The 27,602-nt window shown below is 38.3% G+C and overlaps 1 protein-coding gene across 1 annotated transcript in view; it reads right to left on the bottom strand.

The window, feature by feature from the left end:
• The window catches only part of chrnb3a (cholinergic receptor nicotinic beta 3 subunit a), a 138,816-nt gene that overhangs the window by 86,996 nt on the left and 24,218 nt on the right, over positions 1-27,602 (bottom strand). The window lies entirely within an intron of this gene.

Raw genomic sequence — 27,602 nt, 5'->3', positions numbered from 1 at the left:
TGGGATAGATCTAAAATTAAATGGGAAGCAGATATTGGTTTTACTTTATCTGAAGAGGATTAGTTAGATATTTGTTATGATAGTGTAACTAGATTGATCAATGTACATTATCCAATGATTAATTACAATTTTTTTTACATCAATTATATTTGACACCTGAAAAATTAAAAAATTATGGTTTTAATGAATTAGATTTGTGTTTTAGATATGGTGATACAGTTGGAACTTTTTTTCATGCTGTTTGGTCATGTATATATTTACAATCTTTTTGGAAGAAAATTCAAATGTTTTTAGAATATCTGTATAAGATTAAAATAGTTTTAGATACAACAGTATTTTTATTGGGTAGTTTGCAACCTCTGAAAGGGTTGGGATTAGATAAGTTTCAGGTTGCTTTTGTATATTTAGCTTTATCCTTAGCAAAAAATGTATTGCTAGTACATGGAAAGATACAAATATGATTGATATTAATAGATGGCATACTGAGATGAAATATTGTTTAATAATGGAAAAAAATACATATGTTTTGCATGATAATTATAATTTTTTTATTAATAAGTGGTTGTTATACTCAGAATATTTACATTTCAATTTATATTGATTAGATTTTAATATGTATATTTAACATTTTTTAAATATTCTTTCTTTTTTCTTTTTATATGGCTCTCCTTAGGAGAGTTGGCTGAAGTGGGGGTGGGTCTTTTCTTTTATTTTTTCTCTCTTTTTTTAATATATATTAAAACAAATGTTCATGTTCATGTTTAATTGATGTATATGTCATATATTATTTGTTTTTTTGAACAAATAAATAAAGTTTAAAAAAAACACATGAGCCAAGGAGCTGAATTCTTACACAAAGTTCACAAGATCACGTTAAAGGAATAGAAGTAGACTATTTGGCCCATCGAGTCTGCTCCGCAAATCCACCTTGAGTTAAACTGTTCTCACGTCTAATTCCAAGTTCCGGCCTTTTCCCATATCTCTTCATTCCTTGACTAATCAGATACCTACCAATCTCCTCCTTAAACTCCCCCAGTGATCTGGCCTCCACAGCTGTATGTGGAAACAAATTCCTCAAATCCATTACCCTCTGGCTAAATAAATTACTCCTCATCTCTGTTTTAAATGGGTACCTTCAAATTCTAAGACTGTGCCCTCTTGCTCTGGATTCACCCACCAAGGGAAACATCTTATTCACATCTACTCTGTCCAATCCTTTCAGCATTTGAAATATTTCTATGAGCTCCGCTCTCCTTCTTCTATACTCCAATGCTGTGAACAAGTCCCTTTGATGACATGATATCGCGGTATCCTGGTAAATGTAAAGACAATGGGAAACCTCTCCAATAACTGGAGACATACTTCCAAATGATGAATGATTGTTTGGTTGTTGGAGATTATCATCCATTCTGAAGACATAACAGTAGGAGTTCCTCAAACATCTACAGATGCTGATCAATGACCATCCTTCCATTGCCACATCAGAAGTGGAGATGTTCACTGTGTTCACAATATTCAGTTTCATTTACATCTCTTCAGCAAATAAACCAACCCATACCAGCATCTTACAAATTATAGTAAACACCAAGGCATGGGAAATAAATGGCAAGTAGCATGTGTGCCGCACAAGTGTCAAGCAATGGCCAGCTCCAAAAAATGTGAGACTAATCATTTACCTTTGATAGTCAATCATATTGACATTACCATGTTTCCTATTATACCAGGTTATCATTGACAAGGTGTCACGGTTATCGTAGCAGTTCTTGCAATGCTGTGACAGTGCCAGTGAGCCGGATTAAAATCCAGTGGTATCTGTAAGAAGTTCATACATTGTCCCTGTGTCTTCATGGTTTTAGTCTGATTTCCTCCCTCCCTTCAAAATGTATGGTGGCTGTAGGTTAACTGGGTGTAATTAGGCGACACAGGCTCATGGGCTAGAAGGATCTGATACAAGCTGTATGTCCATTAAAAAAGAAGCAAGTTAACTCAAACAGTTATATAAATACCATGACAACAAATGCAAATCAGAGGGTAGGTACTTGGAACCAGTAACCTACCTTCTGATACTCCAGATCTTTCCATCACCTACAAGGCACAAATTGATGATGGATGACAATCAATGTTGTCAGGGTATTAGATGTTATCTACCTGGACTTCAACAATGGGTTTGACAAGTTCTGCACGTTGGCTGGTCAGAAAGGTCAAATCATATGTGATCCAGAATCAACTTGGACAGTAAGAGACACAGGATAATAGAAAAGGGTTGTTACTCAGATTAGAGATCTTTGATCTAAGGATTGGTTCTGGGTTCACTGTTATTTGTCATCTATATTAAAGATTTGGTATTTAGCATCACTAGTAAGTTCATGGATGAGACCAAATTTGGTGACAGTGAAGAATGTTATATAAGATTGCAATAGAATGTAGATGAAATGGAAAAGTGGGCCAGAGAAAGGCAGATGGAATTTATCTTAGACACGTATGAGGTGTTTCTCTTTGGTAGCTTAAAGCAGAATAGGACTTACTCAATGTATACTAGAGTTCTGGAGAATGTTGAGGAACAGAGAGACTTGGAGGTAGGGGTACATATTTCCATGACAATGGTGGCACAGGTACACAGGGTAGTGAAGAAGGCATGGCACTGAGTACAGGCATAGGAACATCACTGGTTACAAGACACTGATGAGGGCCATTCAGAGTATTTTGTGTAGTTTTGGTTATTCATCATCAGTAATACATCATTAAGATGGAAAGGATACAGAATGCATTCATAAAAATGTCACCTGGACTGGTAGGCTTGAACTACAAGGTGAGGCTAGATAGGTAGAGATTTTTCCACATGGACCATAAGGGGCTCAGGGGGACCTTGTAGGTAGATAGTCATAGTCTTTCCCCACCCCCAGGGTATGGTAATCTAAAACTAAAGGACATCATTTTAAAGTGACTGCGTAAAGATTTAAAAGGGACCTAAGAGACACCTAATAGCCTGAGAACACCTGAGATTGTCTGATCTCAGAAGCTAAGTTGGCTCAGAACTGGTCGGTACTTGGAGAAGAGACTGCCTAGGAACGCCAGGTGCTTTAGGTTTCCGTGAGGGACGCTGGATAAAGTGGTGATGCTCTATCTGCCTTACAGTAGACAAAAGTTAAAGAATTTCATCAATGTTACATTCTAAATGCTAATAATGGAACCTTTACCTGTACCTTTATCTTTTTCGCACAGAGGGGAGTGGGTATATGGAGTGAGTTGCCAGAGAAAGTTGTCGGGTGGGTGGGAATTGTTAACACTCAAAATACATTTATACAGGTATATAGATAGCAAAAGTTTTGAAGGATGTGGCCCAAATGCAGGCAAATGAGACTAGATTGATCACCATGGACAAGTTGGGCCGAAGGGCCTGTTTCTGTGCAGTAGAAATTTATCACTCTATATCAGGGGTGTGATGGAATACTTTCCATTTGCTTGGGTTGAGTGCAGCTTCAAAAACTTTCATGAATCTCAATGACAGTGCAATCCTTTAACTGGTACACCATCAATCACTTTAAACTTTCATCCCCTCTACCTCATGCAGCAGCTGCAGTGTATGCCATCTAGAAAGGAAACTGTAGTTACTTGCTGAGAACATTCTGACAACAACGCATATGTCCATAACCTCTGCCACCAAGGAGGTGGTGTATGGGAATACCAATACGTGCAGATTACCCTCCACATCATACTGATCATGACTTGGAAAAATGTCACCATTCACTTATCAGAAACTTCTGAGGACTTCCTCCCTAACTGCACTGGGTAGGACCTTCACCAAAAGGGCAACAGCAGTTTGAGAAAACTGTTCACTTCTCAAGGACAGTAAGTGCTGGTCCAGGCTATGTTGCACAAAGTTTGCAAAAAAAAGTAATATTGTTGCTTTACTGTTATTTCAGCTTCAGTCCTATAAACTAGTTTACCAGCGGGACTGCCTTGCCTTCTGAGATAACATGTTGAGACTTGCTGTGCCTTGTGAGCTCACTAGAAAGTTGGTGGCCTCTGTGCCTCTGGTGGTAGCCTCTGCCACTTGTTTGCGTTATGAGGTTCTGCTTTAGCCAATAATGACCTTGAAGATTTAATGAGTTAAAAAGAGAAAGGCAGCATGTTGACTATTAAGATTCAGGTTTTCTGTTGTGCCCAAGTTCATTTTTTAATGTTTTCAAGTGATCATTTCAATGAATAATATTAAATTAACAGATGCCACAATGGCTTTATTGCAAACAGAACAACCACTAGTGGAACTATCTTCTAGTCCTGACAAGATCTGCAGCGACAGCATACTCATCAGTGTTACACTGCCACCTACTGCTTCTTGATCATTCGAGATCATTGGTACGACTAAAGGAAATATGCCGTGGGTTCCAGTCATTTCAATCAAGCGCATTATTGTGCAAAGATCAAATATATACTGTAATCTGGACAAGACTGCAGAAATAATTGGAGTAGCATGAAGTGGTATGGATCTCAATAATGGCCCTCTTTGCAAACGTATATTAATTCAGCCTATCACGTTTCAGAGCTTCTTTGTATCTTGAGATAATTGGCATTGCCAATTAGGTAAATATTCTTCAGGGTGTTGATGATTTCAATGAACGGCATAATTTTGAGAAAACTGAAAGGAAAATTAAAACAAAATTCCAGAAATAACTTGAGCAATGCTGTGTTCCTCTTTGTGTGCGTGTGTGTGTGTGTGTGTGTGTGTGTGTGTGTGTGTGTGTGTGTGTGTGTGTGTGTGTGTGTGTGTGTGTGTGTGTGTATCTATCTGCATACTGACAATCTTAGGTTTTCTTTCTCTCCCCTTAATAGAAATATTCTCTCTGTATCCATTCAATCATCATTTTAAAGACCTCATTTAGATCACACCTTAGCATTCTCATCTGAAGAGTAAAGATGCTTGAATCTGATGCTCAATATTATAAAAGTTTGTAGAATTAGGAAATAATGATCAAATAAAAATAATGATCAATTAAAACCACCAAAGAAAATCTTCAAAACAACAGCAAAGTTATAAATCTATTTCATATGGCAATCTTTCACATTTTATAATGCAAAATGCAGAAATGTAATCCTTCATGGAGAATGGATAACATTTTCCTTGATGGATGCTTTTCAGAAAGTACATGTACCAAATGGCTGCTTTGTTCAGGGCAGCTTGATTGAAACTATTGCTTGGTCACAAATTGATTTCCATGTTGTGACTCAGGCTTCATTGTATAATTATTACTGAGATGATGGCAGCCTGTCATGGTGAATGAGTCTCAATTCAAGTTGGTGTGACCTGAAACCAACCTTATAAACTTTTATTTTAATCTAGGACTCACATCAATCTATAATCTTAGACGTAGTTTTGCAATTTCTATTCAGCACTCCCTTTGCATCAGTAAACCATCCAAATTAGAGTTTTAGGACACCAAATAAATTATCAAGAGCCAAATGGAAGGAGCTTATTCTGAACATTCATACTTGGTGTTGAGCAAGTAACCATTGAGCCTGAAAGAAGTTGATTCAAAAATAGTTTTTCAATATTTTACATTAACCTTGCTTAGTTCTCTTTCCTGAATTGTTCAAATGGAGTGAACTTTCAATGCTATTCACCCTCAGTGATCCCATTGGTGAGGCGATGGGTATCCAATTTCTGCCAATCAAATGGATCTGTATAAAATTAACTCTTGTTACAAATGAGCATGTGTTTCTATAATTATACTGGAAGACAATTATTTTTTTCCAAAAGGTTTACTTCCTGATTGATGGATTCCATAACATAACATAACATAACATAACAATTACAGCATGGAAACAGGCCATTAGGCCCTTCTAGTCCGCACCGAACCAAACACCCCTTTCTAGTCCCACCTCCCTGCACAATGCCCATAACCCTCCATCTTCTTCTCATCCATATACCTGTCCAACCTTTTCTTAAATAATACAATTAACTCCGCCGCCACTATTTCTCCCGGAAGCTCATTCCACACGTCTACCACTCTCTGAGTAAAGAAGTTCCCCCTCATGTTACCTCTAAACCTCTCCCCCTTAATTCTTAACTCATGTCCTCTTGTTTTAATCTTTCCTCCTCTTAACGGAAATAGTCTATCCACATCCACTCTGTCTATCCCTTTCATAATCTTAAATACTTCTATCAAATCCCCTCTCAACCTTCTACGCTCCAAAGAATAAAGACCTAATCTGTCCAATCTCTCCCTATACTCTAGATGCTTAAACCCAGGTAACATTCTGGTAAACCTTCTCTGCACTCTCTCCACTCTGTTTATATCCTTCCTATAATTAGGCGACCAGAACTGCACACAGAACTCCAAATTAGGCCGCACCAACGTCTTATACAATCTCAACATCACCTCCCAACTCCTATATTCCATGCAATGATTGATAAAGGCCAGCATACTAAAAGCCTTCTTCACCACCCTATTCACGTGAGTTTCTACCTTCAGGGAACGATGTACCGTTACTCCTAAATCTTTCTGCTCTTCTGTATTCATCAATGCTCTCCCATTTACCACGTATGTCCTATTCTGATTCTTCTTACCAAAATGAAGCACCTCACACTTATCAGCATTAAATTCCATCTGCCATTTTTCAGCCCACTTTTCTAAGCAGCCCAAATCCCTCTGCAATCCTTGAAAACCTTCTTCATTATCCACTATTCCACCTATCTTAGTATCGTCTGCATATTTACTAATCCAATTCACCACCCCATCATCTAGATCATTAATGTAAATAACAAACAACAATGGGCCCAATACAGATCCTTGAGGCACACCACTGGTCACCGGCCTCCAACCTGACAGACAATTATCCACTACCACTCTCTAGCCTCTCCCTTTCAGCCAATGTTCAATCCATTTGACTATCTCAAAATTTATACCTAAAGACTGCACCTTCCTAACTAACCTTCCATGTGGTACCTTATCGAAGGCCTAACTGAAGTCCATATAGACAACATCCACTGCGCTACCCTCATCCACATTCCTAGTCACCTCTTCAAAAAATTCAATCAGATTGGTCAAACATGACCTTCCTCCCCAAGTCAGGTTTACTTCCTGATTGATGGATTCCAGCTGCCCTGATGTTGCTTTTCCATAATTGTAATGCCCTGGTTCATCAGCAGGGAAGTAGTCCAAATGCGAATGTAGAAAATGACTTAAAAAGATGACAGGAAATCACAAAAATAGATTTTATCTAAAACAGATACGTGATAGGAAATTTTTCAAGTGATTTTCATGATCAGCAGTCCAAAGTCTATGCAATGCCCCCAGAAGTACTCATGAAGCAAAATGTTAATTTTCCAGCGTTATCTAACCCTGATTTCAATGTAGACACTAACCCAGTTACTTTACTCACAAGTGGGATAAATCAGACATTTTGGGATTTTCAACTAGCAAAGTTTGCGAAAATTATATCTTACATGTTGATGTGATTTTCTTTAGTGAACATTCTTATGAATAATATTGTTATTTCAGCTTTCATATCATTAACTTAAGAACAAGTTGGCTATGTATATGCATTCATTTTGCTATAATATTTGTTTTCAAGTTTATTCTTAATTAATTAAGGGATAAAATGGAGTAAATTAAATATCATATACTTCAGTGGATAAGGCAAACTTAGGATAAGACAAGACCCCAATTCCAGTCTGAATTTCATGGTTTTAGCTCATAGCTGGGGTATAAGAGACCCCCAAACATACCCGTACTAAATATGTGTTGTCTGAGCTGGTGGATGTGGCCGGTAGGGTGGGTGAAGCACAGTCACAAAGCAATTCATGGTTCAGTCTGTTGCTAGCTTCAGTCTTAACTAAGTTTAAAAAATTTTATCAAATTATTATCATGGATCCACCCCCAAAATGAAGAAAGTATGGCCTGGAATATGTTTCGCAGTCATTTAATTGATAACACTAAAAATAGATGAACACAAAATAATACTGAGATTACTGTTATACAAGGTGGTTTGACGTCTCTATTGCAACCATTCTGCTTGAACAAGCCAACTAAAGATCATGTGCATAAAGAAGACAATAATTGGATGATGAGGGCTGAAAAACCCTTTACAAAAAATGGGGCAATGCATGTTGCATCACTTGAGGTGCTCTGCGATTTTGTGATCAAAGCATGGGATAAAGTGAAAGTAGAGACAGTGATAAAAAAATTTTTAAAGTGTGGTATTTTTGATTGGATCCTTTTCTGGATAAGTCAATGTTGACAGTATCCAAAACAAAAGCAGTCAAAACTATCTTGGCTTTTATGAATGATTTAAATTTGATGGATGTGTGGAGATCAAATGCGCCCTCAAAGCAAACACTATTCTTTCTATCTTGTCCCCATAATTCTCTTACTAGGATTGACCTTTTTCTGTTATCAATACAGTTAATCCATAGAACATTAGAATCTGAATTCTTATCTAGAACACTGCTGAATCATCACCTTTGACCCTGTCTACCTTGATGCCATAAAAACCAACTACTTCAAAAACCAAGTTTCTGTAAGTTTATTAGGGAGCAGGTAAAGCTATTCTGCAAAACAAACTGTGCCTCCTCTCTCAATAGTTTTATATTATGGGACATGTTAAAAGCTTATTTAAGGGGACAAATAATCTCATATACAAAAGGTATTAAGAAGAAATACATGGCAGACATAGAAGAATTGGAAGCAGAAATTTTGAAATTGGGAAAGGAGTTCCAACAGTCTCATTCCAAAGAATTATATCAATCACTTTTAAACAAAAATCTCAAATACATTGCACAGTTAAAGAATTTAAAAAGCCATTTTAAGAACTAAACAAAGATATTATGAATTGAGAGAGAAGGCACACAAAGTCTTATCCTGGCAAATAAGAACAGAATAAATTTCAAAGACAATCAACACAATTCAAACTGAAAAGATTTCAGTCTTATATAATCCAATAGAAATGAATGACACATTTAAACAGTTTTATACAAATTTATATACATCAGAATTGCCAGAAGATCTGAATAGATTTGATGAATTTCTGTCCACTGTTGAATTGCTCAAACTTGGCCAAGAAGACCAATGAATTTGGATCTTCCCTTCACTCAAAAAGAAATTGAAAAGACCTACGCTCATTACAATCTAATAAATCACCAGAAGAAGATGGTTTCCCCCCTGAATTTTCAGAGTATTAAAATATTTACTCATCCCTCTCATCATGGATATAATTAACTAAGCATGTAAAATTCAAACTCTCCTCAATTCATTCTCTACTGCCATAATCACTGTGAATTCATAAAAAAAATATAGAGAACCATTCATTTTGGCCCATTCCATTATTAAATTAGACTATAAATTGATCTCTAAGGCTCTCGCTGACAGGCTTGGCCAATATTTGCCAAAATTAATAAATCCAGACTAGAGTGGCTTTATTTTGAAATATCTGTCAGCTAACAATTTATGTAGCCTCTTTAATATTATCCACCTAGCAAAATATAAGACTAAGCCTAGTATAGCTATAGATCTAGATGCTGAAAAGTCCTTTGATAGGCTGGAATGGCCATAGTTATTTAAAGTATTGGCCAAGTTTGGGTTTGGGCAGTTGTTTATTAATTGGATAATAACTCTCTATTGTGAACCTCGGGCCAAAATTATCACCAATGGACAGATCTTGACAGTATTTTCCTTGAGTCAACAGGGCTGCCCTTTATCTCCAGGATTCTTTGTTTTGGCTATTAAGCCCCTAGCCAAACCAATTGGACAGGATCCTGATATAAAGGGTTTCAAGGTAGATCAGACAAATCATAAAATTAACCTCCTGGCAGTTGATGTAATTTTGTACTTAAGAGACCTTTCTAACTCCCTCACCAAATTATAGACTTTATTAAACTCTTAAGATGCTATTGCAGGATATAAGGTGAATTGGGAAAAAAGTGTAATTAATTCACTAACAAGTTTGATTACACTGAGTATCAGCGAACAACTATAGATAATGACCTAAAATTGTGTACAAACTTAATTACCTCCCACTGCTCAGTAGAATTGATTTCCCCATCACTCTAATTGGCAGAGTCCACTGTGAGAAAATTAATATATTATGGCGGTTACAGTATCTTTTCCAGACCTTGTCCGTCTGCTACCCCAAATATTCTTTAAAGCCCTCAACAAACAATTCATATGGAATTGTGTATCAAAAGTGTATCAGTGTATCAAAAGAAAAATTAACATGGGATTATAGATTAGGGGGCCTTCAATTACTCCATTTTAAGCATTATTATTTGGCAGTGCAAATCCAATTTATTTCATTCTTTTTTTGAGGGTGACAGTACTCCTAATAGATACAAATTGGACTGCATTCCCTGAAAGAAAAAAAGTATTTAGTGAATTTATTTATAAGTGGAACTCCAGGATTATTTCCAACAGGTCAGGCAATCCTATTTTAAAGCATTTGATAAAAATATGGTGTGAGATTCATGGAAGTCTTGGACTGAAAATGGAACTGCAACCAAAATCACCTCTGAGACAAAATGAATCCATACTCATGACTCTAAACAACAAGATTCGGGAGACATGGCATCATAAAGCAATCCAACGTTTGGAAGACTGCTACAAAAAGTGACACTTCATGGCTTTTGAACAATTGAAGAAGAAATACAACTTGTCCAGTAAAACCTTCAGTTAGGATCTTTTCTGGAAACCAATCTGGGCCCTGAAATGACTTTACCTCAGTGGTCTCTATTTTTTACTTTCCACTCACATATCTCTTTAAGTATTCCCTTATGCCATAGGTGCTCTGTGATTAGTAAGGGATTGCTTAAGGTGGAATATGGGTGGAAAGAAAAAGTTTGAAAACCACTCTTTTAATTGTACCTAATTGACTCATTATGGGCATGGATTCATAACTCCAAGGGAAATGGGCCAATGACAATTTTTCTCAAGCCAATATTTCAGTAACAATTGGGTCTAGAGCAGTGATTCTCAACCTTCCCTTCCCACTCACATCACACTTTAAGCAATCCATTACTAATCACAGAGCACCCATGGCCTAGGGATATTTTAAAATGATATATGGGTGGGAAAAAAAAGGTTGAAAACCATTGTTTCACCTATACTTAATGATGTGGAGAAATTGCTTCATGAGGAAAATGTATCCAAATTTATTTCTAAAATGTGATCCTGACTGCTGAACGGGGGTCCAAAGCCAGATTTGCACAAGTCTAGAGTGAGATAGAAATCAGATTTGAATATAACAATTGATAAACAGTTCTGGTCAGACTATGTCAAGGAAGTTTACTAGCTTCTATTAATGCTAAGTACAGACTGGTTGACTATAATTCCTCCATCAACTGTATCTCACCCATGGAAATTACATAAATCTATATCTGAATTGTCAGAAATGTGCTTCAGGTGTGCTCTTTCTTGCACTTTACTTGGCTTTGTACAAAGGAGAGACCCTTTTAGTATGACCTCTGTGAACCTTGTCCAAGATCACAGGAGTTACTTTCCCATTAGATCCTGAGGTTTTTTTTACCCCCTCCATAAATCTTCGTCCGCGAAGCCAAGCCAAAGAGATCCTGAGGTTTCAAGAGTGTCAGTAGATCTTTAACTAACTTCAAAATTAAATTTATGGAAAATCACCTTTATATGTGGCCAAGAAATGCATAACAATGACATGGAGGTCTGATTCCCCTCTCTTTGTTTGTTGATGGTCTTTGGAAACGAACAGGTGTATTCCTTTCGAAAAGATCATATATAGTCTTACAAAAGGATACAACACCTTTCAGAAAATTTGGTAGCCTTACCTAGAATATATGTGCACCACGAGAGGGATGTGATCATTTCTGGTTAGCTAGAAGGCCTCTTTAAAGGATATAACACTGTGTTTAGTACAGTGTTCACTATTAGCTCTGACAGTTTATTTTCCTCATTATTTGGGTTTACAGAGGAAGTATAGGGAAGTGAGGTTTCTTTGGTGTTTTGTGCTCTGCATAATTATTTAAAATGTTTGAAAATGATTTTTTTTAAAGTGCAGTATCTCTAGTGCAATGGATAATATGGAGGATGATTTATTGTGGGACACTGATGACGAAGCCTAAGCCGGCTCACCAGATTCAGACTGCGACCCATATGATAACAGCATACACAGTAAGACTCTGTGTGCTTGTCAATTTTTTTTATGTCAGATGATGAAACTAGTGATGTTCAAGATTTTAAATAGGTATGATGTGGGGTTTTTTTGTGGCAGCCCACCACCATGGTGATCAAGCCGGAACTCCAGGTGGTGAGAGCAACCAAAGGCCAGCAGCTCATGCAGCGACACTGGCCCCAACAAGTGAATCAGCGGGAGAATGCCAAGGGCAGCTTAAAAGCCAGCTATCCCAAAATGGCGCTGGCCTTGCTGCACAGCCAATAGACAGGGAGAACGCGTGGGAAGAAGGAATTGTTATGCAGGAAAGTACCCGTGTGCAGGAAAACCGGTTTTGTAATGTCAGGAAAGGGGGGCAATGGTGGGAATAGTGCGAGTATAAAAGTTGAGCCTGAGCCCCCAATAAAACACAGAGCTTAACCTGGTTACACTAGGTGTATGTGTGTCTTCTTTTGAGTAGCGTGCAGCTACAATTTTATAATTCTTTTATTGGTTTAACATCACATTGGTAATGGATTTTAGTGCAAAGTATAAATTGTGTACACTACAGCAGCTTTTTTAAAAATATACCAGTAACTTAAAAAATTGTGATAGGGTGGGGTCCAGTTGGGTTATGGAACCAATCAAGTGGTATTTTGAGTAGAATTTTAAGGTCCTGTTTTTGTATCTGACCTACAGGACGACCCCTTTACTTGGGGTGTTTTTTGGGTGTTTCAAGTGTCGACTTATCCACCGAAATATACGGTTATGATCAGCCTGACGTCTTGAATTATGTTTTCAGATAGTGATGAAGATTCGATAAGTTGAGCAACATCCTTTTTTTTAATTGAACTTTATTTATTTGAAGAATCATTAGTAGTCATACAGAATACATTCCATAAAAACATTTTATATGAATATATATATATTAAGAAAAAAATTAAAAAAAGAAAGAAAGAAAAATATTTTTAAAAAACAAAAAGTTAAGTCAAATCCCCATCCCCCCTCCCACCCTGTCCGCCAACTCTCTTAAGGAGAGCCAAAAATATTTAAACAGAAACTAAGAAAATATAATAAATCAAAATATATCGAAATGCATATACTCCAAGTATGGTAACCACTTATTAACAAAAAAAGAATAATTATCATGTAGATCATATGTAATTTTTTCCATAACAATACAAGCTTTCAAATCATTATGCCATCGCATTATATTAATCACTATGTTATCTTTCCATGTACTTGCTACACATTTTTGAGCCATATACAATGCTAAATATATAAAAGCAATTTGAAATTTATCCAACCCTAATCCCTTTAAAGGAATCATATACCCTATTAAAAATAGATGGATCTAATGGTAACTTAAAGTTATATATTTTTTTCAAAATTAACTTAATTTCATCCCAGAATGGTTGTACATGCACACAAGACCAAACAGCATGTAAAAAAGTTCCTGTACAGAGACCACATCTAAAACAAGAATCCGAATGACTAAAACCATATTTTTTTCAATTTTTCTGGGGTTAAATACAACTGATGTAGAAAATTATAATTAACTATTCCATACCGCACATTCGTCAATTTATTAACACTATCGTGATACATATCTACCCAGTAGTCTTCAGGAAAAACAAAAGCTAAATAATTTTCCCATTTAAGCTTAGACTTCTCCCATTCCGACTTATCCATATTGTCTTGTAATACTTGGTACATAACAGAGATATAACCCCTTTTTGGTATAGAAGAAATCAAAGACTCGAATTCCATCAATACAGGTAAAATCTTCTCTCTACCATACATATAAAATCGACAATTTACCTTTTGATCCAAAAATGTTATTTTTTTAGTCCATAGTTTTAATAGATGTTTTAATATTGGCATATTATATTCCCTCAACAAGTTTACATTCCATCAAAATATAAATTGATACACCTTGACTTCAGAAATACAAACCATCTCAACTTTAGCCCAACTCAGTCTACTAATAAATTTCAACTGGGCTCCTTCACAATAATTTTGAAAATGAGGTAATTGAAGCCCACTTAACGCATACTTCCAAGTAAGTTTATATAATGCAACCCACGGTAATTTACCTTTCCATAAAAATTCTCTCATAACTTTATTTAAATCCTGAAAAAAAACATTTGAAAGAGAACACGGTATTGATTGAAATAAATTTAGAATACAAGGAAAAATATTCATCTTAATACAATTAACTCGACTAATTAAAGTTAACGGAAGATTTTTCTACTTAATTAAATCTGCTTTCATCTTTTTTAATAAAGGAACATAATTTAATTTGTATAAAGATTGATATTCAGTATTTACAATTATTCCTAAATATATAATTCTATCAGACCATTTCAGTTTTATGATATTTTTATACTCTGAATAATCTCCTTCTCCGACTGGCAAAATTTCACTCTTGTCCCAGTTAACTTTATATCCAGAAAATGTTCCATATTGTAATAAACATTCCCGCAAATGTGGCAATGATTGTTCTGGGTTTATTAAATATATCAAAACATCATCTGCAAACAAATTAATCTTATGCTCTTCATCCATAACTCTCATCCCTCTTATCTTTTCATTCTGCCTTATTGTTTGAGCTAATGGTTCAATAGCCAATGTAAACAGAGCTGGTGACAATGGACAACCTTGTTGAGTTAAACGTGTCAGTTTAAACGATGATGAAACTTGACCATTTGTCACCACCCTAGCAGTTGGATTTGTATATAAAGCTTTAACCCAACCAATAAAAAAGGACCAAATTTAAACTTCTCCAATACTTTAAATAAAAAATCCCATTCAACCCTATCAAAGGTTTTTTCCACATCAAGCACAACAACCACCACTGGATGGTTGGGCTGCTGTCAATATGCATTGACCAGACTAATCAATTGAAAAATATTTTCTGAAGCATTTCTATTTTTAATAAAAACCTGTTTGATCAACATGTATCGATTTAGGTAAATACTTGGCAAGTCGATTTTCTAACATTTTTGCTGTAATCTTATAATCGACGTTCAATAAAGAAATAGGTCTATATGAAGACACTTTCAATGGGTTTCTATCTTTTTTCAGGATTACAGTAATTAAAGTACTAGAGCAAGATTTTGGTAACTCATACTGTTCAGTCACTTGTTGTATACCTCCTCAAACACTGAAGATAAATCTTCATAAAAAGTTTTATAAAATTCCATCAAAAATCCATCATCGCCTGGTGACTTCCCATTGGGCATTTCCAACATAGCTGCCTTAATCTCTAATTCTGTAAATGGAGCTTCCAGATCCATAACATCCTCCTCTTCTAATGCTGATCATGTTAACTTAGATAAATAAAAATCATAGAATCACTATCCTGTTTCCCCTCAGAAGTATATAATTTTTTATAAAATTAATAAAACTGGTCATTAATTTTGAGGTTTATAGGTAACTGTTGAATTCTTTTTTACAGCATTGATAATCCATGAAACCTGTTCCTTCTTTAACTGCCATGCAAGTACCTTATGTGCCTTCTCACCCAACTCATAATAACGCTGCTTAGATCTATTAATTAAACATTCAAATTGATAAGTCTGCAATGTATTATAACGCCATTTCAATTTAGTCAAAGCCACTTTTTCTTAACCTTCTGTCACTTCCTTCTGAAATTCCTTCTCCAATTCATCAATTTGCTTTTCTAATTCTAAACTTTCTGCCATATACTGCTTCTTTAACTTTAATGGTATAGCTAATAATCTGTCCTCTTAAATAAGCTTTTAATGCATCCCATAACACAAAACGACTTTCTACTGAATTTGCATTCTCAGACAAAAAGAAAGGAATCTGTTCTTTAACAAAGATAACAAACTCTGTTTTTTTTTCAACAACATTGTGCTAAATCTCCATCTATAAGATGAACGGACCACTTCTGAACTTATGCAAGAAAAAATAATAAAGAATGATCTGATATAACCCTGCCTCTATATTCCACCTGTAGTACCCTTCCTTGTAAATGTGCCGATACTAAAAAAAATCTATTCTAGAAAAAGAATCATGTCGAGATGAGTAAAAAGAAAAATCCTTCTTTGTAGGGTTAACCCTTCTCCAAATATCCACCAAATGTAAATCCTTCATCAAGGCCCCAATTTGTATTGCCATCTTTGATTTCTTTATACTTTTTGGGGATCTATCCAACAAAGGATCCAAGACACAATTAAAATCTCCCCCAACTAAAATATTTGCATTAGCTTGATTTAATAACAAAAAAGCATCCAAAATAAAACACTTCTCATCCATGTTAGATGCATAAACATTAAGCAAAGTCCAAGATTCAGTAAAAATTTTACAGTTCACCCTTAAAACCCTTCCAGCATTCCCTTCCATAGTTTGCAATTCAAAAGGCAAATTCTTATGAATTAAAATTGCTACACCCCTTGCCTTAGTATTATAAGAAGAAAAAAACACATGTCCAACCCAATCTCTCTTCAATTTCATATGTTCTTTTTCAGTCAAATGTGTTTCTTGTAAAAAGGCAATATCAATTTTCATTTTCTTGATATAAGCCAAAACTCACTTTCGCTTAATCAGATTATTTAACCCCTGAACATTAAAAGTTGCAAATTTCAAATTAGACATCCTTATAAAATAACAATATAATCACTTACTACAAAATATCTCTCCCCTTCTAGTAACTTAAAACCACTCTCCCTGCCCTAAATATTTTTTTAAAGTAAGTATATATATATTAAAAAAAATCATCCCCCCAAAAAAACTACCCAAAGGTAGTAACACCATAAAAAACTGGGTGTGGTAAACCCCACTAGTGGCAGATGACTATCAAAGATTTCAGTGCTATCCACTCCACCCCCCTAGCCAGAAATACATCATTCTCATCAATACAGTCCAGTACTGTAAATATATTCAACCCAATGACTCCATTCCCAATGATTGTTCCGGATCTTCAATGTCAATAAGACTTCGTGTTACAACTTCTTTCTTTCCATTTTTTCCATTCTTCCCATTCTGCACATTTCCATTTCCCCTCTTTTTAGGCGACGATGGCGAAACTCTTCCATGTCCTCATAAATCCAATTCGTAATGAATTAACAAAAACGAATGCATCATTCTCAAAAAATTGGATTGAAAGTTACCATAAAAGACTTTTAACACAGCAGGATATCAAAAAGGAAATTTTTAACCCTTCCGCCACAGTACTTCTTTAGCCAAATTAAATTCCTGTCGTCGCCTAATAATTCCTTGACTCAAATCTGCATTAAAAAAAATACTCTGTTATTCTGGATCATCATTGGAGATTGACTTTGTTGTCCCTTCTGTCCCGCCAACCGTAATATCATTTCTCTGTCTTGATAGTTCAGGCACCGAACTAAGACTGCTTGTGGTGGTTGTCCCAGTGACGGTTTCTTTCGTAATGCTCTATGTGCCCTCTCCAATACTAAACTTTCCGGAAAAAAAGCTCTTTGCCTAACACCTCGGGAATCCAATTCTTGAAAAATTTTATTGGATCAGACCCTTCAATGTCTTCTGGAAGACCCACAATTTTTACATTGTTTCTCCGACTGATTTTCCAATGAATCAATTTTTTTCAGTAAGTCTTTCTTCTGGAACCCCCAATCCACAAACGAATCTTCCACTTTCTCTATTTTTTTCCTTGTTACGTTCAACTGGAATTTTACATTCAGAAAAAGCTGTTTCAATTTTTAAAAAAATTTCTCGCACTGATTTAATATTTACTGACATCCCTCTTAACTGTAGATATATCTTCAGACATATTAGATATATCTTCAGACATATTAAATATTTTAGTTGTCACATCCAGAAATCCTTGAGTCATTTGTTTAAACATATTGTCCATTTGATAGGCAATCCCTTCCAAAACTGTGCAGACTCCATTTCCACATCTTGAGGCCTACCTTCTCTAGACTCCACCTCCAATTGTTCCCATGAACTGCTTGTGAAAGGTAAGTCTTCCTCTTCTTCCAGCATTGTCGGGCCCTTCCCGGTGTGGTTGTGGGTCTGCACACCCGACAGCGTCATCCTGACCATGTCGGGACACCGCCGCTCAGGCCCCCCCCATAGCCCCCACGCGATCCAGTAATTCACAGACCCTTGAAGCACCACGCATGCCTGGCAAGGCCAGGGACTGCGCAGAGGTAGCTTCCGACGCCATTATGCGCATCCCCGACTCATCTGACAGTAGCCCGCGCTTAAGGCCACGTCGTCCGCGCGCCCTACATCGCGAACGCGCAGATCGACTCCGGCCGAGCTCATCATCATGCCGGTGCCATCTTGTGGAGACAAGGTCAGCACCGGTGTAATACTCAGCCTGGCAGGAGTTCTCTGTGCCTTGGAGGTTCTAAACGACAATTCCGTGGCTTCAGTTGAACAGGTAGGCCTCAATTCTTCAGCACTTTTAAAAGGTAATTTCTTCTGTAATTGAGCTTTCGTTTTTTTAACATTAGTTGCCATTATGACTCACGAATGTTCCCAAAAGTAAAGATACAACTTTTAATCACTTAGATAAACTTTAAAGGCAGGTGCTTAAAAAACTAGCTGAGGAAGGGTGGGATCGCACGTCTGCCCTCTACGCCATCTTACCACGCCCCTTGAGCAACATCCTTCTCAGTCTTTTTATTTCAGTGACAGAAGACAATTTTATTTCTGATTAATTTATTTTCATGTGATGTCAGGTTGCTGTTAAGGTGAGCAATTATTGTTCATCCTTAATTGGCTTTGATAGACACTTTTAGTAGAGAGAGCAAATGTTTAGGTTTGGAAAATAGATGCTGATGAATTAATGATAATTCATACACTGAAATGTACATTTTATCACTTACTTTACATCCATATTTAAAATTCAGAAGTATTTGTATCTTCAAGGCATTAGTTCAAAAGCAAGCACCAGTGAACCATTTTGCATTAACTATTCCTACATCAATATAAACAAAGGATGATTTCATTTATTCTTGTCAAATCCTGTATCTTTTCAACCTGGATTATAAGTTAGGTTGTATGTTACCTAACCTTCCTTTCTTCATTTCCTGACATGTAAATCTTCTTAAAACATAATTTTTGAACTATGAATTGTGTGTGCAAAGCAAAACAAGCATTTTGCAGATGCATTTCATTTTGTTCATGGTGAATGAGGAAGCTTCAAGTCCACTATTGCCAGGGAGGGAATTAACATAGCACCATGGGACTTCATTAACTGAAACAGAACTCCGTTTATTCATTTGAACTATCTCTTCTCAATCTTTTTGCGTCCTTCATCATGAGGAAGTTTAACATCCTTCTTAATTATCTCCACTCCACAGCCCACTTTGGTGTAGTCTTCAGTTGTTTCTACTCTATCCTATCCTATCTTAACCAGAGTATCTCCAGCACAAGGCTCTCTTCTAAGCTCAACACAATAAGCTCTGGAGTCCCTCAAAGATCCTTTATTGTCTCCCCCTTTTTCCTTGCACGATTTGAGGGTTAGGGTCACTATAATGTCCATGTATAATTTTCCATCACTACATTTTCCATATGTTTTAACAGGTGCTAACAAAATAAAAGAATGCTAATTGGCCTTTCACATTTATTCTGCCCCACAGAGTGCTCCCAATAATCCCATTCCCCCACTTACTTTCCTGTTATCTACTGTCACATGGATACCTAAAAATTCCCTGATTCTTCTGCCACCCATTTACTTTGGGGATTACTTTATACCAGCCAATCCACCATACCAAATAAAATTATCCAAGGCACAACTAGCAAACAAAGCTTTGAAGAAAAAGCTGGGCTGCATTGTACTCAGGAAGCAAGCAAAAATATCTTCATAAATCAGTTAAGGCTCTCATAACTCCAAGACATTCTGGATTGTTTTATTTCTGGATGTTTATGGCTCATATGCATTGCTATGTTTTCATTCTCTTCTACTGAAGTAATCCTTCAAAAATGAGGAAGACTTGCTTCCATTCCTGTTTTGAGGATTATAGGGAGACTCATGAGTCTAATGTGGGAACAACGAACTCTTCCAAAGACAGGACAGCAAGTGGCTGACAGATTGATTGGATGGGTAGGGTGTGAAGTGGTGTGTTGCATCTGCCAATTATATAGGGCTTCTGTGCGTTCCCAGGGCATGGACTCTAATATTATTGTCAATATTATCCTGAATGTTCTTCTGCTTTGCATGGTCATTGGCCAGAGAGTTAGAGTTGCTGGAATATTTTTTCAAGAAGTCTTAGAGGTCAACCTTGAAATTTTTCCATGTACACCTATTAATCTTTTTTTTGGTGTTGTGCCCGATGCAACCAAATGAGTAGAACTTGTGTCCAATTTCTGGGTGGGGGGGGGGGGGGGAGGAGACTGACCTTGGTTTATCCATCATCCAAGAAACCTGGAGGATTTTGTGGAGCTGGCATTTCCTGCTGTAGATAGTGTCAGTTTTAGAATCATATAGGAGGGCAAAAATCATTGCTGTTTGGTTAGACCATGATATCTGTGTCAGGTTTGAGATGCTGATCTTCACACTTTTACTGAGATTGCTTTATGGGCAGTCTCTGCACTGGCAACCTGCTGCACCCATACAAAATGGTGGCATTGTTGGCGTTGTAGTGAGCACAATGCCTTCTCAGTGCCAGTGATCAGGACTGGACTGGGGTTCGAATCCTACACTGTCTGTAAGGAGTTTGTACATTCTCCCCATGCCTGCGTGGGTTTTCTCTGGGGGCTCCGGTTTCCTCCAACCATTCAAAAAAAAAGTACTGGGGATGTAGGTTCATTGGAGGTAAATTGGGTGGCACAGATACGTGGGCCGAAATGGCCGGTTACCATGCTGTATGTTTAAATAAATAAATAAATAAATAGATCAATTGACAGCTCTGACAAGCAATGAATCTTTGGACCCCAGACTCTAGAGATGTCAGTGCGATCAAAGTTAATGAATGTTTGAACTTTTATTAGGCATTAACAACATTCAGTACACTTTGCCCAAGTTATAAAAAAAATACAATGTATTTTATTTTATATCCAAAGCACTAAATATGTGTTTAAAATCATTTAAAACTTCAAACATTAATAAAATAACAGTATGTCTCTTGATAGTTAATTTCCCTTATTACTGTGAAAGCAGATGGCTGTATTTGTGGCAGGTTTCAGCCAACATAGGCTCCATTCCCAGGCTCCACAGACAAAAAGCTCAATAACCTGTGATAGATTGTGTGTCCCAAATGAGGTGGGATAGATGGCATCATTGGTATAGACCATTACCAGTACCAGAAATCTGTGACTGCAGTGTCTAGGCTCAATATTCCGGTGCCTGTGTTCGGCAGCAGCCTTGAGCTGTTGTATACTCTGGGAAGCAGAGGACTTGCACAGGGAACCAGAAAATTGGGAGACCATCCCCCCATTTGAGAAGGAAAAGCAGACCTGATGAATCCATGGGATGGTGACCATGGCAGCGGACCAGTAAGGGGCTCTGCAGCTAAAGAACATGCAGATGGTGGGCTGTGATAACTTGTGAAGAACCCATGCAGGCTGCAGACCTTTGGAGACTGCGATCAATGGACTCACACTAGGCTGTGGACTGCTGGATACTAGCTGAGGAGTTATCAGAACCAGGATGCGAGAGGGTACTGAAGGAGCTGAAGGCTTCCTGATTGTGTCGGAGGATTGGATCTGCAGATTTGGATTGAAGTCTGTGTGACTGTGGAGTGCTAGAAGTGAATCCATGGACACTCGGTGACTCTGAAAGAACTCTCTTTTGCTTCCATTTCTCTGACGGTAAGGGATGCTAGGCAATTTTGCTAATGGAAAATTGTTGTCTGCCTTATTTTGTGTAATAAACACCTGTTTATTACATCAAATAAGGGAATCTTGAAACCAGGACTTCCATTGGGATAAATGGGTAAGTTCCTAATAGGCACTGGTGTTAGGAGTAAGATCAGCTACTATAATTATGAATAATGAGAGAGAGAGAGAGAGAGAGAGAGAGAGGAAGAGAGGGACAGAGAGGAAGAGAAGATGGGAATTATAGAACAGTTATCTTGATGTTTATTGACAGAATTTTAATAGAATCAATAAAGGTTGACTGTATGCCTTCAATATTTTCAGCTAATGAAACAGAGAAATTAGGGCATTTTATGATTGTCAAATGTCAAATATGATTTTTGTATCAAGAGGTGACAAAGAATTGTCTCTGAATCCAAATTATTTGATTATTCTGAAGGCATTTGGTGAAGTTACTCAGAAAGAGTTCACAGATGAATTTGAAGCTCAATAAAACTAAATTATTAAACTGGCTATGGAATTTGGGCAAGATTGACAGAGAGACCAGTATTTAGCCTGTAATAGAACATGAAACGAGCACTTACCTGTGCGAAGTTTGATGATTATTATTTGAGCAATGGGAGTTGGTGAGTCAACGTGAGATCCCATCCATGCATGCAGCCATTCTTTTACAGTCCAGAAGGGAGAAGCCACTGAACTTAAATGCATTAAATTAAACGGACCAACTATAACATGAACCTGTGACTGAACATGTTTATTGCAACCACGACATCTTTATCCATGAACAAGAAAAAAGAGGGGAGGGAGAGGTGGGCACATTGACTCACCAACTCCCATTGTTTAAACAATAATCATCAAACTTCACACAGTTAAGTGCTCATTTAATGTTCCATTATTCTTCGCAATATATGTTGGTTTGCCAACGTGAGAATTTGTAGCTCAGTGGCTTATCCACTTCAGGTGGTCCAACAGACCAAAATCAGTTCAATAGGTCCCCCTTCTTCAGCCTTATTCAATCTGCTTTGTATAGGATGGAAGCCATGAAACTCTGCCCCTCTGAGTTTAAAGGTTTGTTGTAGAATCTATTAAAGGTTCTCTCATTGCCCCATCCCACCTGGCAAAGAATATCCCATATAGGGACCTTGCCCTATTGGCTGCCGAGGTTGCTGCCGCTTGAATTGAATGAGACTCAAACTGAGAAATATCCACTCCAGCAACTCTCATGACCTCCCCGCAGCCATCTGGCCAATGTCTGGGAGGCAGCTTGCTGATGCATTTTCTTATAGCATATAAAGAGGCACTTCTCATTTAGTCTAATATGTTTTGTACATACAACATATCTTTTTAAACAATCCAACACACATAATCTTTCATCTTCTCTGTATGCATACAATGAAAATTCTGTCCCAATTCTCCCTTGCCTGTTACGTTACAAAATATCTGTATCTTGAATGCTCATGTGGTCTTCCTCCCAACAGATAATGTCCATGTAAATGTGAGACAAAGTTTGTATCCTCTGAGCAGATGTCAAGGCCACTAGCATTATCAGATTATGGGACAGGCTACTTAAATCCAAACTGAAAGTTGGTGACTGTAGCCTTTGATAGAATGAAACAATCTTTATGTCCCAACTTTCCTTATTTCGGTGTACCGGAGAATGCAAGTGGAACACTCCTTTCAAAAATCTTTTGATCACCTTGTGCTCAAAGTCCTGAAGCATCAAGAAAGCAGCTGTATTCACCGCGCTGTAGCTGGCTCTCTGCGCATAGAACATATCGGTTAGAAAACTCAATACGCCTTTGATAAAGGCTGACAGATCATTCAGTCCATTTTGAGCACAGTACTTTTTCCATTTCCCCACATAGGAACCAAACTATTTTTGTTTAGACTTTCTCCAAGATGCCCACAGGATGTCCAGAATTCATGGCTGCAGAGCATTTATGTCGATCCTCACTCTGTTATCCTGCAACCTAACAGACTAAGTAAGACAATGGATATCTTTGACACCGATTGGATTAGCAGACCTCCGTTTTTCATGAATATCCCCACCATAAGCCTAAGGAGTTCAGGGAATCAACATTGGGAAGGCCAATTTGGCACTACCAGCAATCCCGAGGCACCGTCTTCCTGTATCTTATTCAGGCACTTCGCCATCAAGGTGAATGGTGGGAATGCATAAAAGTTATATTTTGACCAGTCTAGGGTAAAGGCTTCAATGGCCTCTGCTTGAGGATCCAGCAGTTTTACAGACAGACTCGATGGCCTAGTGGCCTGCTTCTGTTCTCTTGTCTTGTGATCTTGTGACACAAACCTCGGAATGTGGGAATTAAGCCTGGGAGGAAGCAAATCTATCTCTGGTATGCCAAAGGTGTCTGCTAACAGTTGAAAATATTTCTTATCCAGAGTCCACTCAGTGCTATCATTAAATTTTCTGGGCATCAGGTCCACCTGTACGATCTGACCTGGCTGGTAGCTGGCAGTAACCCAAATGTTTCTTTGAATGCACCAGTGCCAAACATCAATGGCTAACTGGTTACAGGAAGATTTGAGACCTCCCATATTATTGAGGTAGGCCACTGCTGAAGTCTTATCCAACCTCAGCAGTGCATGAATGTCTCACACAGAAAGACTTCAGTGCTAAATAAAACCCGCCAGCATTTCCAAATAATTGATGTCAGGTTTAGAGGCCTCCCTGAGCTCTCTGTCTGTCCATCTGCCTCAGAGACCTTTAGATATATGGATCCCCAACCATTGCCACTAGCGTCTGACCTGATCTCCAGGTCCACCTTTCTGAATTCGATCCTCACGTAAGCCAGTGAGATATAGTTGATCCACCTGGCTTTACTTTTTAGCCTCATGAACATGTCAAAATGTCCCCAAGCTGCCTTAAGAGCTGATATTTTGTCCCTTTCCAGTAACCTATAATTTAGCGGACCATGCTGTACTGCTGGGAAAACCGCCACCAGTTTCCAATCAACCTGGCCACCTTTATTATGGAGGGACGACACTTTGTCATGAGCCCTCTGCAGGCTGTCCTGATCTCTGCCACTTTATCCTCTGGCAGGGTAACTTTCATGTCTTCTGCATCAATAATGAAGTCGAAGTATTTTAACCTCTTAGTAGGCACCAGCACTGATTTCTCAGGGTGTATAAAAAAGCCCACATGGCTTAATAATCTCAAGGTGGCTGCTACTACCATTTTTGTTTCTGCGAACAATCTGCCCATGATAAGGGTATCGTCTAGGTAACCCATTACCATGTTCCCCTCTTTCCTGAGCCTTGCATACACCAGCTTCAGTAACTTGGTAAATACCCTGGGCACCAAGCTCAACCCATTTGGCAAAGCCTTATACTACCATAGGTAGTACCACAAAGCCAGGTCAATGCATCCAGTCTTGAACCCCACCATCACCAAAGTTAGATCTCTGTCGCCTAATCCCACCCACAGCGGAGGTAGATCAGCATCACTGCTATCGTTTTCAGTCCCCCCAACTTCAATGAAACCAGCTCAGTGTAGCCAACCTTGGATCCCACTTTCAACAAAGATAGGCCACTGCCGCCTGATCCCACCCCCAACGGAGGTAGATTGGTCTTGCTGCTCCTCAGCTGGGACACTGCACCCTGGCAGGCCCATTGGATTAACAAAGCACTACAGGGATTCCTCTTGCCGCCCTGCCTCTGCCCCAGCCCCTCATCGGGACCAGTTCTCCCAAACCTTTTCTGGTATGCCTCCACCACCAGAGGGCTACATCGGGGCTTCCCCTCATTGGGACCCGGGAACCTCCCACCGGCATTCCTGGAAATTTTCCTCTCACCTATTTCTCTGGAGAGCTCGTTTGGGGATTTGACTCCATTTTTGTGCAGCGCTCTCCTGCGATCTCCCTCAGGGCTCTGCTCCTTCAGTCCTTACTATTTTAGTGCTTTTTTGGGGTCCCTCTACTACGATTCCCCACTGATTCAGCGCTATTCTGCTCCCACGCTGAAAATGCATGCTGCTCCTCACAAGTCAACGGATGTAATGGGTGCACATGCACAGATGGGATCTCACATTGGTGAACCAAGGTACGTTGCGAAGAATAATTCATTGTGTTTATAAATGATATAGTTGTTGGAAAAGTAATCAAAGTACTTAGGCTCTTGGATGTTGCCAAAATAAGTAAGAAGTTTTGATGGAAGAAAGGTGATAATTATATCCATCAAAAATGGTGGCAGAAGTAAGGCGATCCACTTTAGATCTTAAAAGTTAGAACAATTTATTAGTTCTGAACACTTGCTGAAGTAGTATTTCAACAAACACTCGGGACGGCATGGTTCACATAGCGGTTAGCATCAATGTTTGGGGCCAAGGTTCGAATCCCACACTGTCTGTAAGGAGCTTGTGTGTTCTCCCCATGTTTGTATGTTTTTCCTCCAAGAGTTCTAGGTTCCTCCCTCCATTTGAAATGTACCGGGGGGGTTGTAGGTTAATTGGGTGTAATTGTGCGGCATGGGCTCTTATGGCTGAAATGGCCTGTTACTGTGCAATGTGACTAAAGTTTAAAAAGTTAAAAAGAGAACATCATTGAGGAGCTTCAAATATAGCAAAGGGTTTACTGAGTTACCCCACTAATCATGGAGGAACTCAGAAAATTGCTTGACATGCTTACCGTTAGCCAAAGAACCATAGAATGTTATAGCACAGAAAACAGGCCCTTTGCCCTATCTAGTCTTGTGTTAAACTATTATTCTGCCTAGCCTCTTTGACCTGCACCCAGTCCATACCCTCCATACCCCTCCCATCCATGCACATGTCCAAACTTTTCTTAATGTTAAGAATGAGCCTGCATTCACAACTTGGCTGGCAGATCATTCCTCACTACCACTACTCTCTGTGTGAAGAAGCTCCCCCCAATATTCCCCTAAAACTTTTCCCCAATGCTCCATGTAATTATGCCATTCTACCTGACTTCATGAGCTTGGGCTCCTGTGGTACCTTCAGCATTTGCTTGAGTTCCTCCTTCTTTTGGTGAGAGGGGACTGGGGCAAGGTCATGCAGGATGCAAAGATCAGGTCCCTGCATCAGAACAAAGACAACCATAAAGATTTAACAACTAGCAAAGTGGTTCCTTGTTGAGTATCATAGACAATTGGGCTAAAATGTTTCTCCAGATGGAAAGAGGATTTTAGCAAAGCTCTGAATTCCTGAAATCTATGGAACTAGGGGCTTTGCCAAGGAGCTGATCACTTCAGCTTTTGTTGTATAAATACTGAGAACAATGTGCTAGCTGAAACTTTTGAGCATTTTGCATATCCAGGCTCCACAATTTCCCAAAGTCTCACTTGATGCTAAAAGCACCAAGGACACCATGAAGGCTGCAGCCGTTGTGTCCAAACTGAGCAAGATGGTGGGGATCAAGAGCAAACTGATGGGAAACACCAAACTGTCAGTCTACCAAGCTTGTGTCCTTGACAGCAAATGCAGAGCACAAGAAGAGATGTTACAATTTCCATGTCTGCCATTTGAGATGCATCCCAGGGATATCCTGTCAGAACAAGATGTCCTTGATTGCACCAAGTAATCAATGCTAACACTTGGCACCTGAAGGGGTTAGCTGTTCATCAGAGCATCAGAGTGATGAGGAGAAGAAAGAAACCTGATAGCTGCTAAGAGGATCCAGACAAAATGGAGCCCAGAGAATATTCCAAATGCTTGAAACCACCAGAAACAGATACAAATA

The sequence above is a fragment of the Narcine bancroftii genome, chromosome 1 (genome assembly GCF_036971445.1).
Source record: "Narcine bancroftii isolate sNarBan1 chromosome 1, sNarBan1.hap1, whole genome shotgun sequence".
Lineage (NCBI taxonomy): Eukaryota > Metazoa > Chordata > Chondrichthyes > Torpediniformes > Narcinidae > Narcine > Narcine bancroftii.
This window is presented reverse-complemented; position numbering and strand designations above follow the sequence as displayed.